Source organism: Lissotriton helveticus, chromosome 10 (assembly GCF_964261635.1).
Source record: "Lissotriton helveticus chromosome 10, aLisHel1.1, whole genome shotgun sequence".
In the NCBI taxonomy this organism is placed as follows: Eukaryota; Metazoa; Chordata; class Amphibia; order Caudata; family Salamandridae; genus Lissotriton; species Lissotriton helveticus.
In genome coordinates, this window is record NC_136071.1 from 440,316,519 (window position 1) to 440,331,513 (window position 14,995).

The following is a 14,995-nucleotide window of genomic DNA, read 5'->3' on the forward strand; positions in this document are numbered from 1 at the left end:
TTAGTCTTAGACCTCGACAGTCAGACTTCAGTGGTGAAGGAAAAATGCTTTGATATCAAAGATCGTTTGGCTATTTTGCAGGACTTAAACGAAACAAGAAAAGACCTGAGCAACATAAAGTTGAAACAGCATCCAACAACCACTGAAGAACCACCACCTGTCCCAGCAAGACCTGTCTGGATTCCAAAAGTCGGGGATCTAGTCAGAGAAAAGATCGCGGTAAAGAAGGAATTTGGGCCTTCTTACAGAAAAGCAGTTCCTGTCTTGTCTATCAACGGGACAAGATCAGTTGTACTACCGCCGCTTGCTGGTAAAAAGGAGAACCGAGTTGTATCCATCGACCTGGTAAAACCACAATCATGTGGCCGATAACAAATAGTAGGCCAAGTGGACTCCCGAAAAGTAGTAGAACACCAAGATTTGCTACAAACACAGAGGTTCAATCTAAGAGGCTAATCACATTCGAAACGCCTACAGAACTACAACAAGGACTATGCAACAATGCAATGGAACTTAGACCTCTGAAAACCCAAATAAAAACATTTAGCAGAGACACACCAATCTATAATGAAGTAACAAACGACTATGCAAGAAACGGTAATCCTGAAGCAATTGGAACAATTGACAGAACTGCATCCGGCTACTTCATAAACTTCGATGATTCCTCTGAAGGCTTCACTGAATCAAAAACACAGCCATCAACAAAAACCTTTAAAGATAAAGTTAAAGTACTTTTGAAACAACTGAAAGAAACATATCTGATTTCTCCATGGATTGAATTTTGGGTGGGTTTTGGTGCATTTATCCTCATACTTTGGCTCATCATGGTACTAACTTTGGGACGCTTCATTGAGGGAAAATATGCTAAAATGGACACAGCAAGTCAGAAAATCAACTTGATCCTCAAACCACACACATCTTCACACGTCGAGAAAAGAGAACTTTCTTCAGTCAACTTCACAGCCAATCCTATACCGGGTGGGGTAGCATGGGACATCACTGACTACGAAATTTATGGTCCGGTTGAAATCCTGAAATATCCACACCAAATTAAGATCTCGTTGAGTGACTTTGTAAAACCAAGCTCATTTGCTGATGATTGGGACTTTGAAAGTATAAATAATATGATGTCTGACTTAGTGATGTCTGCTAAATTTACCAAACATGATTATTTGCAGGGTTCGACAAATTATGATAGTATGTACTGTTATAACCACTATGGTAACCATTTTCTACATAGATCTGCACAACCTAGAAATGTTTTAAATTATAATCAATGGGAACATTGTGCAACCCCTCCAAAAGGAAGCTCAAGAACCGTTTATGACAAATATTCATACTTTTCAGGTTTTAACACAAGTAATGCTGAAACATTTTATTTCAAATTGTCAAATAAGACAGGGACAAAGACCATGATAACAAACACGAAATTGATACATTCAGACTCATTCTTTGAACAAATGAATACTTTTGGTTTTGATTATTGGGACAAAAATGTTGAAGTAAAGAGTGTTTGGGGTACAAAAGAATGGCAAGTACAGGGTATAGAATCTTTGTTTAGAGCCTGCATGATCCCAGAACAAATTATATTTTTAAATGACACTGTTCAACAAACTACCTGTCTTGGCCTAGCCAAAATCACAGACTTAAATAAACCGTCTATTCCAAAACCAACAATGAACAGCAATAGCTCTACAGATGAAGAGATAGACGTAAATTATGTATTGAACCAAAACAGAACACATCCTGATTGGAAAAAGTGGTTGATCTGGCCCACAGATACTAATAACTGTCAAGACAGATTCCTGAACAAAACACAGGGGTTCAAAATGACCAGGCCAGACCCTAGATATTCCCAAAGACAACACCCAGGAATAATAACCACCTACAGTGTGGGCAAATTATGCCTTCAATGGCTACAAACTTCCACACTGGCAGAAATTAAGCAACACCTAACTTTACTTACTGATGGTGCTGACTTGCGTGATTTCATTGTGGGACCGCGCAAACAGCGTCAGAAACGTTTCATAGCAGCCTCTGTATATGCAGCATACAACGAGGCCTGGAAGGTGACTCAAATTGAGACAGCAGAAAGAATACGGGAAATTGACCGTATTAATTTGGAAAAATCACTTTCTGTAGTGGACAATGGGTTAATGACTCTGTCCTCCAGAATTTTTTCTCTGGACAGCATTGTGTCTTCAGCAATCGACATAATATCGCAAGACTTACTGTTGTTACAACACGGTCAGTCTCAATTGCGTTCTATTGTACAGCTTGGCTGGACGTTACAAAATCTGCGTTCAGGCTATGTGCCTTGGCGTTTAATCAACACAACGTCACTATTCAATATCTTTAACCTTACTGATAAACAAATCAGTATGGCACAAAAGGGTGCTGATTATACAATCCTGAGCATTGAGAAACTCGAGAGATTACCAGTGACAATGTCAGAACGACCTGTCAGTGAATGGATAATACATGGGATAATTAATATTCCAATATCTACCTTCAGGTTTCAATACTGCCAAAAATATATACAGGCTGGCATGTACGAAAAAATGGGAAAAGGGTACATTAAAACAACATGGAACTTGCCCTATTCACATGCATGTGTCAGTAATAAAGGACAGAAAGTGTTTCTTAGTGGGAATAATTGTGCGATGTCACTGAGCGGCACACTTCTGTGTAATGGAATTAGTTTGCATGGAGCCTGTGAAGGGAACTCAAATAACCTTTCATGTCACCAACTAGGCGCACCTGCAACAGAGATAGAACCATTCTTTCAAAGACTCTATAATGGGAGTTACATTCTAATTGTGGACCGCAGATGCTGTAGTCTTATGCCCGGGACTCCTTATCTCATAACTGCGACTGCGAAGGTCAAGTGCTGTGGACGCTTATTGTTCCCCAGCTCCTTTCCAGACAGGGAGGCAAGGGCATGGCCCAACTTGAAAATTACTTCTATTCGAATAGATACTTTAAGCAGAATGAAAACAGTGCTTCTTCAGACGCCGACCAGGCTCACGTCATCAAAAGAAACGTATGATCTCCTAGTCGCAAGGACGACTGCAGAGATTCACTCATTGTTATCAACTAATTCCCCCATACATTTCGCAGAAATCCTGAATGAAATCTTAAATATTTCTGATACCAGTGGAGTCTCAAAAGTATTTAAGACAGTATTTTCGATGGCATTAACACCATTCAAAGCCATACTGGGTATTTTTCCAGATTTCGTCCATTCGATTTTTGGCGGACTTCCCCTCATTTTGGGACTATTTGCAGGAATCCTATTCCTAGTCCTAATATTTCGTTATGGCAAACCATGTCACAGACAAAACACCTGCGACAAGGGAAGAACCAATCCTAGCCATTGGATACCGGGACCGGATATCAAAAATCCTGGGACTATCCCGGCTTAGAGACCTGAACATGACTTGGTTTCTTTCATTTCGACCAATGTGGCAACAATGTGTTTTACCTGTATTGCGGTGCTTGCTATGCGGAGAAGAATGCGTGTTAGACACCTGTCTGACGCTACAATCAGATGCGCCAATGGATGCAGAAACATTGTTGAGTCCAATAAAGGCTCATGCTTTGTGCTGCCCTCAACGGCTACCAATCCTGATGACGGCATTCGTGGAAGCTTCACCACTACGATTAAGGGGTAGTGAAGTTCAAGATGAAAGCAGCATTGATCAGGTACGACCTTCGGTCAGCAATACTAATCAAAACGTCAATGGAGACAATCATGCGCACGAATGCATGGTTACATCTTTTTCCGAGTTAGTGGAACTCTCCCAGGAAGCTGTTGACAGCTTTTTCGACAGTCTAAATGATATGATGTTCTCACCAGAGCAGAAATAGAGACTTTTGAGCAAGCTCGCACACGGCGTTCCCTGAATTTGGCCTTCAGCTAGAATAGCAAAATACCATGAATAAATTCCCTCCAGTTCACGGACAGCAATTTTTTCAGCAGCCCCAAAATATTTTTACATGTTTTTCGGGACACTTATCTTCTGCTTAAAGTAAGAACTATTCTTAGAGAACTAACATTTCTATTTTTAGATACTTTATAGACATTAGCTGCCCGCTGGTATGTTCATTATTATTTTATTCTGTGATGGAATGGTCTTGAACCTTTTTTCTGTATTAAGAGCCATTTCATGTGTAAATTATCGTATACAAATTAGTGATAATGTATAGATATGCGTGATTACTTTAGCATTATTCTACAGCTTGAGTGCATATATTACATGTGACTGTTTTTTTCCGTATATTTGATAATTTCAAAATGCATTTATGTATTTTGGGGTGGTAAGGTATACACGATACTCTACAGTATGTTTTACTATGCATAGATTCGTAAATATGTCCATAGTTAGCGTGGAGTGGGTGTGATGTATTCCTATAGGTTCTGTATCGATCCCCCTATTCCTGACCCTATTCTGGTTAACAAGTTAACTAGCAGCCATCCCATGAGGCAGAAAACCCCCATGATGCAGGAACCGTTATCTGATTAAGCCACACTACGGCACAGGAACGTGTTATCTGATTAGGTCATAACGCTTGCCATCTAATTAGACAAGCGATATTCCTCCAGCCCCTGATAAGGCATACGGAGTTCTCAAAACAAATCAAACCTATGACAACCTGGGAAAAACCCTGCGGCCATTGTTTTGATTTCACCGAGAACTTCAGCAAAAGAATGTGCTAACGACCAAGTCGTATGACATCCTTATTGACGTATCTATGTCCATCCTTACGTCAATCTCGGCACCTTAAAGGTATAAATATTACCGATATTGCCCTATGCAAACACACGCGGTGGTGACGAGATCGGAGCAGCCAGACTTGCCGAAGCCCAGAGCAGAGCAGACCCCGCTGGCGCAGCCCCGCCTTCCTGACGCGCTGAGAACGAGACGCTGCTTTCTCCTGCCGAGAAATCCAGCTCCGGCGCTTCCGGGTAGCCCTCGCAGGCAGCCTGGAATATCGAGACCAGAGATGAGAGATACCATCCCTCATTCATCCTAGACTCCAGGTACAGAACTGAATAACCCCTCACAGAGAATTCTTGAGTCAGTCACTTGGCAAAACAAACTTAACTTAAACTGCTACTTTCTACTCCCGCCCACGTATTAGGCTTAGGTCAGGTACATCTGGGGTAGGCGTAGTTAGAAACACCAGTTGAGTACGATTAGTCAAATGTATATGTGTATGTATCTATTTTATCCATTTTAAACCATCATGTGGCTTAGAAACCATATCAATGTTTTTACAGTATTATTTTATACTTCTGCTTTTAATGTATGCAATTTACTTAACCATAAGTATTGCAATAATATCGATCCATTTCTCTTGTATGAGAAAAGAGACTGATCAATAAATAACATCTTTTATTGAACACGCCCGTCTCTTCCTTTTCTCTACAATCTGGTGAGACTAAGAATGCACGTACTGACTGAGTAAAATAAGTCGTCTTTTGTTTTCACACGACTCTAGAGATACACTCTTGATTAGGGGAGAGCAAAGTTGTCATGTTCTATGGTTGTCAGAAACGAAATCCCTTCTTGTCTATCCAGGGAGGTTCAACTCCTCCTTGCCTATTCGAGAAAGTTTCTAGTGAACTCTGAGCTAGCTGGCAAACCCAAAACTTTAAGTCTAATATCGACAATAGAAGACCTAGTTAACGTCTGGTCTAGGCCTATACTATTGAAGGTATTATTCCAATGCGCAGAGCCTATTGGGATAATAGGAACTACACTACACCTTCTTACCTTGGCACACGATATTCCCTTAGCAGGACACCTAGGCCAGAACAAAACATGGGACAGACTTGTCTGTCACTTTCACTGGCCTCACATGTCAGAAGATACAAAGGAGTTTTGTCGCTCCTGTGTAACCTGCCAAGCAAGTGGCAAAGCAGGTGGTTCCACAAAGGCCCCCCTTATACCATTACCTGTGGTGGGGGTGCCCTTTGAAAGAGTGGGGATTGACATTGTTGGACCAATGGATCCCCCTACAGCATCTGGGCACAGATTCATACTGGTGGTGGTGGACCATGCCACCAGGTACCCAGAGGCAATTCCACTTAGGACCACAACAGCTCCTGTTGTGGCCAGGGCCTTACTTGGAGTTTTCTCCAGAGTGGGGTTTCCTAAGGAGGTAGTATCCGATAGAGGTGCCAACTTCATGTCAGGATACTTGACAGCTATGTGGAAGGAATGTGGTGTTAACTATAAGTTCACCACTCCCTATCATCCACAATGCAATGGGCTTGTTGAGAGATTCAACAAGACCCTAAAGGGCATGATCAAAGGATTACCTGAGAAGCTCAGGCGAAGATGGGATATCCTTCTGCCCTGCCTTCTGTTTGCTTACAGAGAGGTCCCACAAAAAGGTGTTGGCTTCAGCCCCTTTGAATTATTGTTTGGACATCCTGTAAGAGGACCCCTATGTCTGGTAAGGGAAGGATGGGAGTTACCTCTCAAAAAGCCCAAGCAAGACATAGTGGACTATGTACTTGGTCTCCGCTCCAGGATGGCTGAGTATATGGAGAAGGCATCCAAAAACTTTGAGGCTAGCCAGGCCTTACAGAAAGCCTGGCATGACCAAAAGGCTATATTACAAAGAACAGTGGTCCCTATGTGCATTAAATATAAAGTCCAAAATAATCATATACCCAATCAGTAATATGTCTTCTGTCCGTCCGGACAGGATTTAATGAATTCCAAATCAAAAAGATGAAATATTTTACGAAAAAGAATGTCAAGTGGGCACAGCCGTGACCCTCAACATACAAGACAAAACAACAGAAAAGCAATGTAAACAAGGCAAGGGAATAAGTCTGCGTACTTGTACTTCAGTAAGGCAGGCATAAGTTACAGGAAAACACTCCATTGCATTTTGTAATTTTAGACACAGATAATATGCATATGGGGTTTAGAGGTCGACGACGTTTCGATGCCTATAAAAATAGAGGCATCATCATCAGGACAAGAATTGGCACTATTGTTGTCTTGAACACAAAGCAATATATGGCGCCTTTCAATTACATTTATTGATGTAGCTGAAACCGCTACCCGTTATATCAGATCAGCTGATCCGGCGGTGCTTAAGGGTTTGCTCGGCAAGTCTGATTACCCGGTCGGGCAATGCAGTGTCCGTGGGATTAGAATTATTATTACCGGGACTCTGGCGCTTCAATGGCGGCGTAGCGTGGTAGCTACCTGAGAATTGAGGAGTGCGGCGGCACTATGGCACGAGTGGTGATCTGGTCAAAAGGCTGTCCTGACTGAGTACCAGCCTGGACAGAAGGTATGGGTGTTGGAGCCAGTGGCCCCAGCAGCACTCCAAGACAGATGGTCTGGACCCCATACCATCATTGAGAAAAAGGGAGAGGTTACCTACTTGGTGGACCTTGGAACTCCCAGGAGCCCCCACAGGGTGCTCCATGTTAACAGGCTGAAAGCATATGTTGACAGGGCAGACATGGGCTTGCTCATGGCTACAGATGAGGGGCAGGAGGAAGAGAGTGACCCTCTCCCAGACCTGTTGACTCAGAACCCTGAAGATGGCTCAGTTGATGGTGTGGCCTTAGATGGCAGCCTCACTGAACATCAGCAACATGACTGTAGACAGGTTTTACAGTCATATCGACATATGTTCTCCCTGACACCCAGTCAGACTAACTGGTGTACCCATGTGGTGGACACTGGTGATAGTCTTCCTGTAAAGAACAAAATTTACAGGCAGCCTGACCATGTCAGAGACTGTATCAAGGCTGAGGTACAAAAGATGCTGGAGTTAGGTGTCATTGAGCCTTCAGAGAGCCCCTGGGCTAGCCCAGTGGTTCTGGTCCCCAAACCTCACACCAAAGATGGAAAGAGAGAGATGAGGTTCTGTGTGGATTACAGAGGACTCAATGCTGTCACCAGGACAGATGCACACCCAATTCCAAGGGCAGATGAGCTCATAGACAAATTGGCTTCTGCCAAGTATTTGAGCACATTTGACTTGACAGCTGGCTACTGGCAAATCAGGTTAGCTGAGGAGTCTAAAGCCAAGACAGCATTTTCTACCCCCAGTGGGCATTACCAGTTTGTGGTGATGCCCTTTGGTTTGAAGAATGCACCTGCCACCTTCCAAAGGTTGGTGCATCAAGTCCTTACTGGGTTGGATGACTTTTGTGCAGCATATCTGGATGATATTGCTGTCTTTAGCTCCACCTGGGAGGATCACCTGGTCCACCTGAAGGAAGTGCTAGAGGCTCTGCAAAAGGCAGGCCTCACTATCAAGGCAACCAAGTGCCAGATAGGGCAGAGTAAGGTTGTGTACTTGGGCCACCTTGTGGGTGGAGGCCAAGTTCAACCACTGGAGAGTAATATTCAGACCATAAAGGACTGGACTCCTCCAACTACCCAGACTCAGGTCAGAGCTTTCTTGGGCCTGACTGGGTACTACAGGAAGTTTGTTAAGAACTATGGGTCCATTGTGACTCCTCTTAATGATCTGACATCCAAGAAGATGCCCAAAAAGGTTCAGTGGACAGAATACTGTCAAAAGGCATTTGATGACCTGAAGAAGGCCATGTGCTCTGCACCTATCCTGAAGAGTCCTGACTACTCAAGAGAGTTTATTGTCCAAACAGATGCTTCTGAGTTGGGAGTGGGAGCTGTGCTTTCACAACTTAATATAGATGGTCAAGACCAGCCCATTGCTTTCATTAGCAGAAGGCTGACCCCCAGAGAGAAACGTTGGTCAGCCATTGAGAGGGAGGTCTTTGCTGTGGTGTGGGCCCTGAAGAAGTTGAGACCATACTTGTTTGGCACTCACTTCAAGATTCAGACCGACCATAAGCCCCTCTTATGGCTTATTCAGATGAAGGGTGAAAACCCCAAACTACTCAGGTGGTCCATTTCCCTACAGGGGATGGACTTTACAGTGGAGCACCGCCCAGGGACTGACCATGGTAATGCAGATGGTCTCTCCAGGTACTTCCACTTAGAACATGAAGACACAACTTTTCAAGGTTAGTCTAATGTCCCTGCGTTTGGGGGGGAGGTTGTGTAGGAGAGTAGGGTCTGCTATCCTATGGTCACCCCAAATTTTTGCCTTTTGCTTCACTGGTTTATGACTTAATGTGGCTGTGGGCCTGCTAATCAGACCCACAGCCTGCTGTTCTCTCTCTAAATTGTAACCCATGTACTTTAGGTGCATAACGAAATTGGAACTGGTTCACCTTATTGGCCCCTGTAACAGTGTACCCAAGTACCCAGGGCATAGGTGCTTCCAAGGCCTACCAGGGGCTGCAGCATGTATTGTGCCACCCCTGGCCTGGCCTCCATATTTGACACAACTGGCTGATCACTCAGCTGGGGTAAGTCGGTGTAACCACCCCTTACTTAGGTGTAGTATTCCTATACCTAACCAAAAATGGACACATATGTTCCTATCAGTCACTCCTATGGAAGGCCTAATCAATCCTGGAGGCAGAGTGCTTGGAAATATGTGAGATGGTGCTCTGGCATGAGCTGAGCCTGTCTGCAGCTTTCGGAACCATGTCCTTTAGCTGTTTCATGATATTGCCATACCATATACTCTTAAGTGCATTATAATCCTCGCGGTTAAATGCTATCTTAGGTTTGGCTTTATCAAAACATGTCGAGTAAGGTGTCATACGAATTGGAATACTACCCCCTCGCCATTTCTGGCGACGGGGGTAGCATTCCACCCTTCTAGAGGGACACGACATGTACCTAGCCTGAACCCCGGTTAAAGTTAAACAGAGCCTTAGCATCCCAAAATGGATGCTGCCACCACAGACACAAGTCTGACCTCCTGCTGCTGGGAGTCCTTCCAGCGAGGGCAGCTTGGACAAAGGGTTTCCTGCCTGGGGAGGTGCTAGCACCACTCCAGACAGGATTTTGTGTATTGGGTAGGACAGGGCTGAATAGAATCAGACATGCCTGGGGCACACAAGGTGTCCCTGTGCATAGGCCAGTTCAAACCGGTGCTGGGGCTTTCCAGCCCCAGTCCTGGTGCGAAACTGGACAAAGGAAAGGGGGTGTAACCACCCCCCTTCCTGGTTCCACCCAGAGGAGGGACCTAGTAGGTGATCCGGCCCCCCAGATTCGAATAAGAGTGGGAGCTGTGTCCTGAGACTTCAGATCATCCTGAATCAACTTGAAATACAGAAGAAGACTGGACTTCGACATTCTGCTGCACAGAAGACGGAAGAGAATCTCCCTTGTGGCCAAGGAGTGACCACCCTGTGAACACAGGCACCAACCAGCAACTCGACGTCTGCTTTGCCGCCGCCTCCCGCCGGAGCCCGAGCCCAAAGCCTGACAAGACCCAGACTCCCAGACTTCACACAGCCCGATCCACAGTCCCTGCAAAGAAGGGACCCGTGGAGGCACCGAGAGATCGGACATCTTGGAAGACCCCCGAAACGCTGACTGCGCAGCATCAGAGGCACCCTCGACGCTGTGCTTTGGGGTTTGAGAAGCCCCAACCTCGAGCAGCCCTTGCACCGAAGATCAGCCCCCCAGCATCTCCACGATCTGCGTGGGGCCCTTTTGCATTGTGCCACTTGACGCGCCTAACCGTCCACTTGCCACGCGGCTAGTGGCCATCTTGGCGACGAAACCTACAACTTTCACTGCGGGTCTGGTTGCTCCAGACGTGCCCTTGCTCCTGTAAAAAGGAGCCCCTGCTCTGACCTTGCTGGTCCGAGTAACAAGCCTTTTTCGATTCCTGCGTGGCTTGCATTAGCCAAGGCCTGTTTGCTTCAATCAAGGTGCCAACACCGCCGACAGCGAGAAGCCTGCGTGGGACAGCTCGTGACCGACTCCTGGACGTCTTCGACCCCTCGTGTCCACGTGGCTGCAGAGAGAAGCTACACCTCGACGCCTGTTTGCACCCGAAATCGCCTGGTTCCACTCTGGTTCCACGGTAGTCACTGGCTAGTGACTTTGAACATTGTCCCCTCTGCTTTCAGGTCTTCACCTCTTCAGATCCACCCTTGGATCCACCGGAACTCTTCACATCGAGCCGCCTGCATCATCTTCAGCTCCAAGCACCATCGACCTGCGTGACGAAACCCGACACTACTTCGACCCTATGCACACGCTTCCTGTGGGTGAGGTAACTCAGCTCCGCCGGTGTTCCCACACTGGTACACACCTCTAGTGTCTGTGTCTAAAGTTTCATCCTTCTAGGTCACTCGGAAGGTTCCTTTCTAACTAACTTTGTACTTTTTACGCACCATAGACTTTGCATTGGTGAGTGCGTGCACTTTAAACACTGCACCCGAGTCCCGCGGGCCTTTCCCGACTTCTTCACTGTTAGTCCCGAACAGCTCCAGCGATTCCCCAGGCCCTAGGCCTCTTCACTTTCCCCATAGTGGTTCTTATACCACTATTTTAGTATATGGTTTAGGTGGCCCCTAGGGCTCATCCAAAATTGTGCAACTTTTGTGTATTTTAACTGTGTTTTGTTTTAACGCATTTGCTTCTGTGCTCATAAAGAGTATCAGGGATATTTGTAGTAATAAATCCATATATATTTTCAATATATATCTGTGTGGTGTCCTTTCATTTGGTATTCAAGGGATTGTGTATGGTAAAACAGCTTGCTTCACATGCCTTTACAGAGTTTAGCCTAAGACTGCTTAGTCCATGCTACCCCTAGGATAGCTTGTCTATAAGGTTGACTTTACAACCTGCACCATAAGGGTTGCTTGGCATGGTACAAGGTGATCACTAGAACTAGTGAGCATCATATACCAGGCCAACTTCTCACTGTCTATTACAACAGTTTAAATATAGAGAGCCTTATTTATGAGGCCTTCCGTCACTTTTATGCCGTTGGTGCGTCACTTTTTGTGACGCACCAGCAGTGTAAAAAATGTGCCATGTTGCATAATATTTACAAAGTGACACATCTAGGTAGATGTGTCATTTTGTAAACCCCTGCGCCAGGTATAATGTATGCAGGGGGGGGGCATTCTGACGCAAGAAAGGGTCGTAGAAGTGACGCAGTGAAATCTGTGAGATTTCACTGCGCCACTTCTAGGATGCAAATGTGTCAATTTCTTACGCCTGCCTCATGGCAGGCCGTAAGACTGACGCAGGCACATTTCACATGGGATTTGCCCATGTGTAATGACCCATTGCTGGAGTTGCGTCACTTTTGTGACACACTCAAGCAATGCGTCATTTTTGCCCCTACAGATACGTCAGAAATACTGACTTATCTGTAACTCTTGCGCGATGATGCGTCATACCCTTCCTTTAATACTGTAAATATGACGCATCATTGGTGTCTAAGGGAGGGCGCAATGAGAAGTGATGCATCACTGTTTTCTCGCAGCAATGGGTCAATTTTCATAAATGAGGCCCAGAGTATAGCAGACTTCTGATTGTACTCCCATATGGATCAGGACATTCCCAGTTCTTCCTTAATTTAGTAAACGTTAAAGGCCATTCCTGTTGAAAGAACACTACATCATGAATTATGATGGAGTACCACTCCATATAAACTGTTAGAACTCAGATACCCTTACAATTAGTTATTGAATAAATTGTTATACCTGAACTTGTACGGGCCCACTGACTTTTGGCCAGGTTCATGCTATAAAAATAATACATACGTACATGCATACAACATAAATGGCAGGTTAACCTCAGTGCATAGATTACAGTTCCCCCAGTGTTCTATTCTGTGCAACCTAGCACTCAGCTCAAGGTACCGGCAAGAGTTTGGGAGAAAGCCAATCCAGTCCACAATAGCATGCACTAAAGTGTTTTGGTGGACCAATATGAGTTTATTCAGGAATGCATTGCCACTCAGCTTAATTCAACAAGGAATCTACAATGCGTGATCAGCATTTACAAGGATGTGGCATTGTATAGCCACGCCCTGTGTCTCATAGGCTCCCCAGTTGTGTTCTTCAGTGGGCCACAGGTGGAATGTGCCATTTCAATGTTACAGCTGTTACTTGTATCCACAGTATTAACTAGTTCAAGGGGTGCTGCTACCAACTACAGATGGCCAGGTTTCTGGTGTTGCTCAGGATGAATTCCCACCACAGGCATCTTGTAGGTCTGGTACCATCAAAATGCACCCTTCGTGGCTGACACAAGTCCCTATGTGTCTACACCACCAGCTTGGATGGCACACATTACCAAATCCCCAAGTCACACTAACTCCTGGACCCAGTTCTGGTAACTTAATCACTTACCCCTGACGTTGGCCATGGTCAATGCTCTCCTGATACTTTAAGGCAGGCAGGGAGACTTTTCCGCAGCGCTGCCATTTTCCGTCATGAAGCACTCCTAAACAACTATCTAGCATCAAAACATCCTGAACCTTCAGCTCCTTGCTTCCAGTGTGGATTAGTCACTTTTTTTGGATCACTGATAGAATATCGGAAACAAAGATATTGTGTGGAAGGAATATCGTGTCAAAAATTATAAGGACCAAAATATCGAGAGGGTACGTGCAAATAGGTAAGTATAGATTCAATATTCTTAACTCCATATCTACATTCCTTGACGATATATTTATCATAAAGGTGCATATATGTGGAGTTATAGTAAAACTTTGTTTACTTGTAGAAACTTACATTCATGATATTCTTGACCTCGATATTCTTGACACAATATTCCAATTATATTTTTCTATCCGATATTCTGTCTAAATGCCCTTCTTTCACTATTGTGAACATATTTTCTTTTTAGAAAGCCCTACTGAATTTCTCATCATTATTAATGAGTTAGTGTGACTAGAATCCCGACACTTGATTTAGGTATTTTTCATAATACAAAAGTCACTACTAATCGTTAGATGTGCTACATCCCCCACCAGAGGAATATTGTTAATCGTCTTGTATTAATACAACACAACAACAGTATTTCCATGAGCAGGATTTCTGCTGGCAGACATATTGACTCCAGCTGAATGTTGTTCCTCCAGAGTCACTGGTCACTACTTGGTTCTAATTGATATTAGTTTTCTGTTACATTTCCAGGTGTGCCATGGGTGACACCAATGTAAGCATTAATTAACAGTAGGTCTGACTTTCAGCAATCAGATCTTCCAACCGTGGCACCTCCATGCTGCGGATCATCAGCACACCTGGTAGCTGAGGATGGTGTTCACCTGGAAGCAAGAACTCCACGCAGAACCATCAGCTGGAGGGACAGGCAATGTTCATTATGGTGTGAATGACAGTTACAGCATCCAGTGACTGTCATGTGGTCTAATCAACATGTGAATGATTCTACAGCAGCTATTATATTTGGTGTACTCTGACTGTACACCCTGCACATCCAAGGACCAGCATACATCAACCACCACTTGAACTGCTATCAACCAAGACACCTGTGTTCCGCCTCCCTCCTCCTTGGTCAACCCCCCCACATTTGCCGAAGCAACAGGGGAGGTTGTTCCTTCTCTTACCTCGATGCCAAGTCCTGGAACCACGTCCCCCTTCACCTCTGAACCTCATCCTCACTGCTGAATTTCAGGAAAGGACTCGCAACCTTGTTTTTTCAACTGCCACCCCCGCACCCCCACCACCACCATCCTTCGCCGCAGCGTTCACAGCACCCGGAGAGCCTCACAGGTGATTAGTCATGCTTTACAAATCCTGTTTGTTGATGACGGTAGAAGCTCTGTCACACAGTCCGATTTGTTTCTGCCACCCTAAAACTTCCCTGAGCAATTAGCATATGCAGAAATGCGTTCTATCAATTGTGCATGAACAAAGTATGCTGTTTTTCCATCAGCCTTTGTTTGCCGAGCACATGCAGATTCCCTTTTTCCATCCATCACCCCAAAATGAGACCAGCCTTTTCGAAATTTTGGATATCACCGACATATAAAAGCTACAAAATAGAACACTTTCAAGGTGGCTACTTGTCTAAACCAAAAGTTGACAAAAAATGCTACTCTTTATCATTGGCTTTTGTACCCTTCCATTGTT

The 14,995-nt window shown here is 44.7% G+C and overlaps 1 protein-coding gene across 2 annotated transcripts in view; it reads left to right on the forward strand.

The window, feature by feature from the left end:
* Positions 1–14,995, forward strand: part of LOC144785322 (uncharacterized) — a 327,092-nt gene that overhangs the window by 311,442 nt on the left and 655 nt on the right. The window lies entirely within an intron of this gene.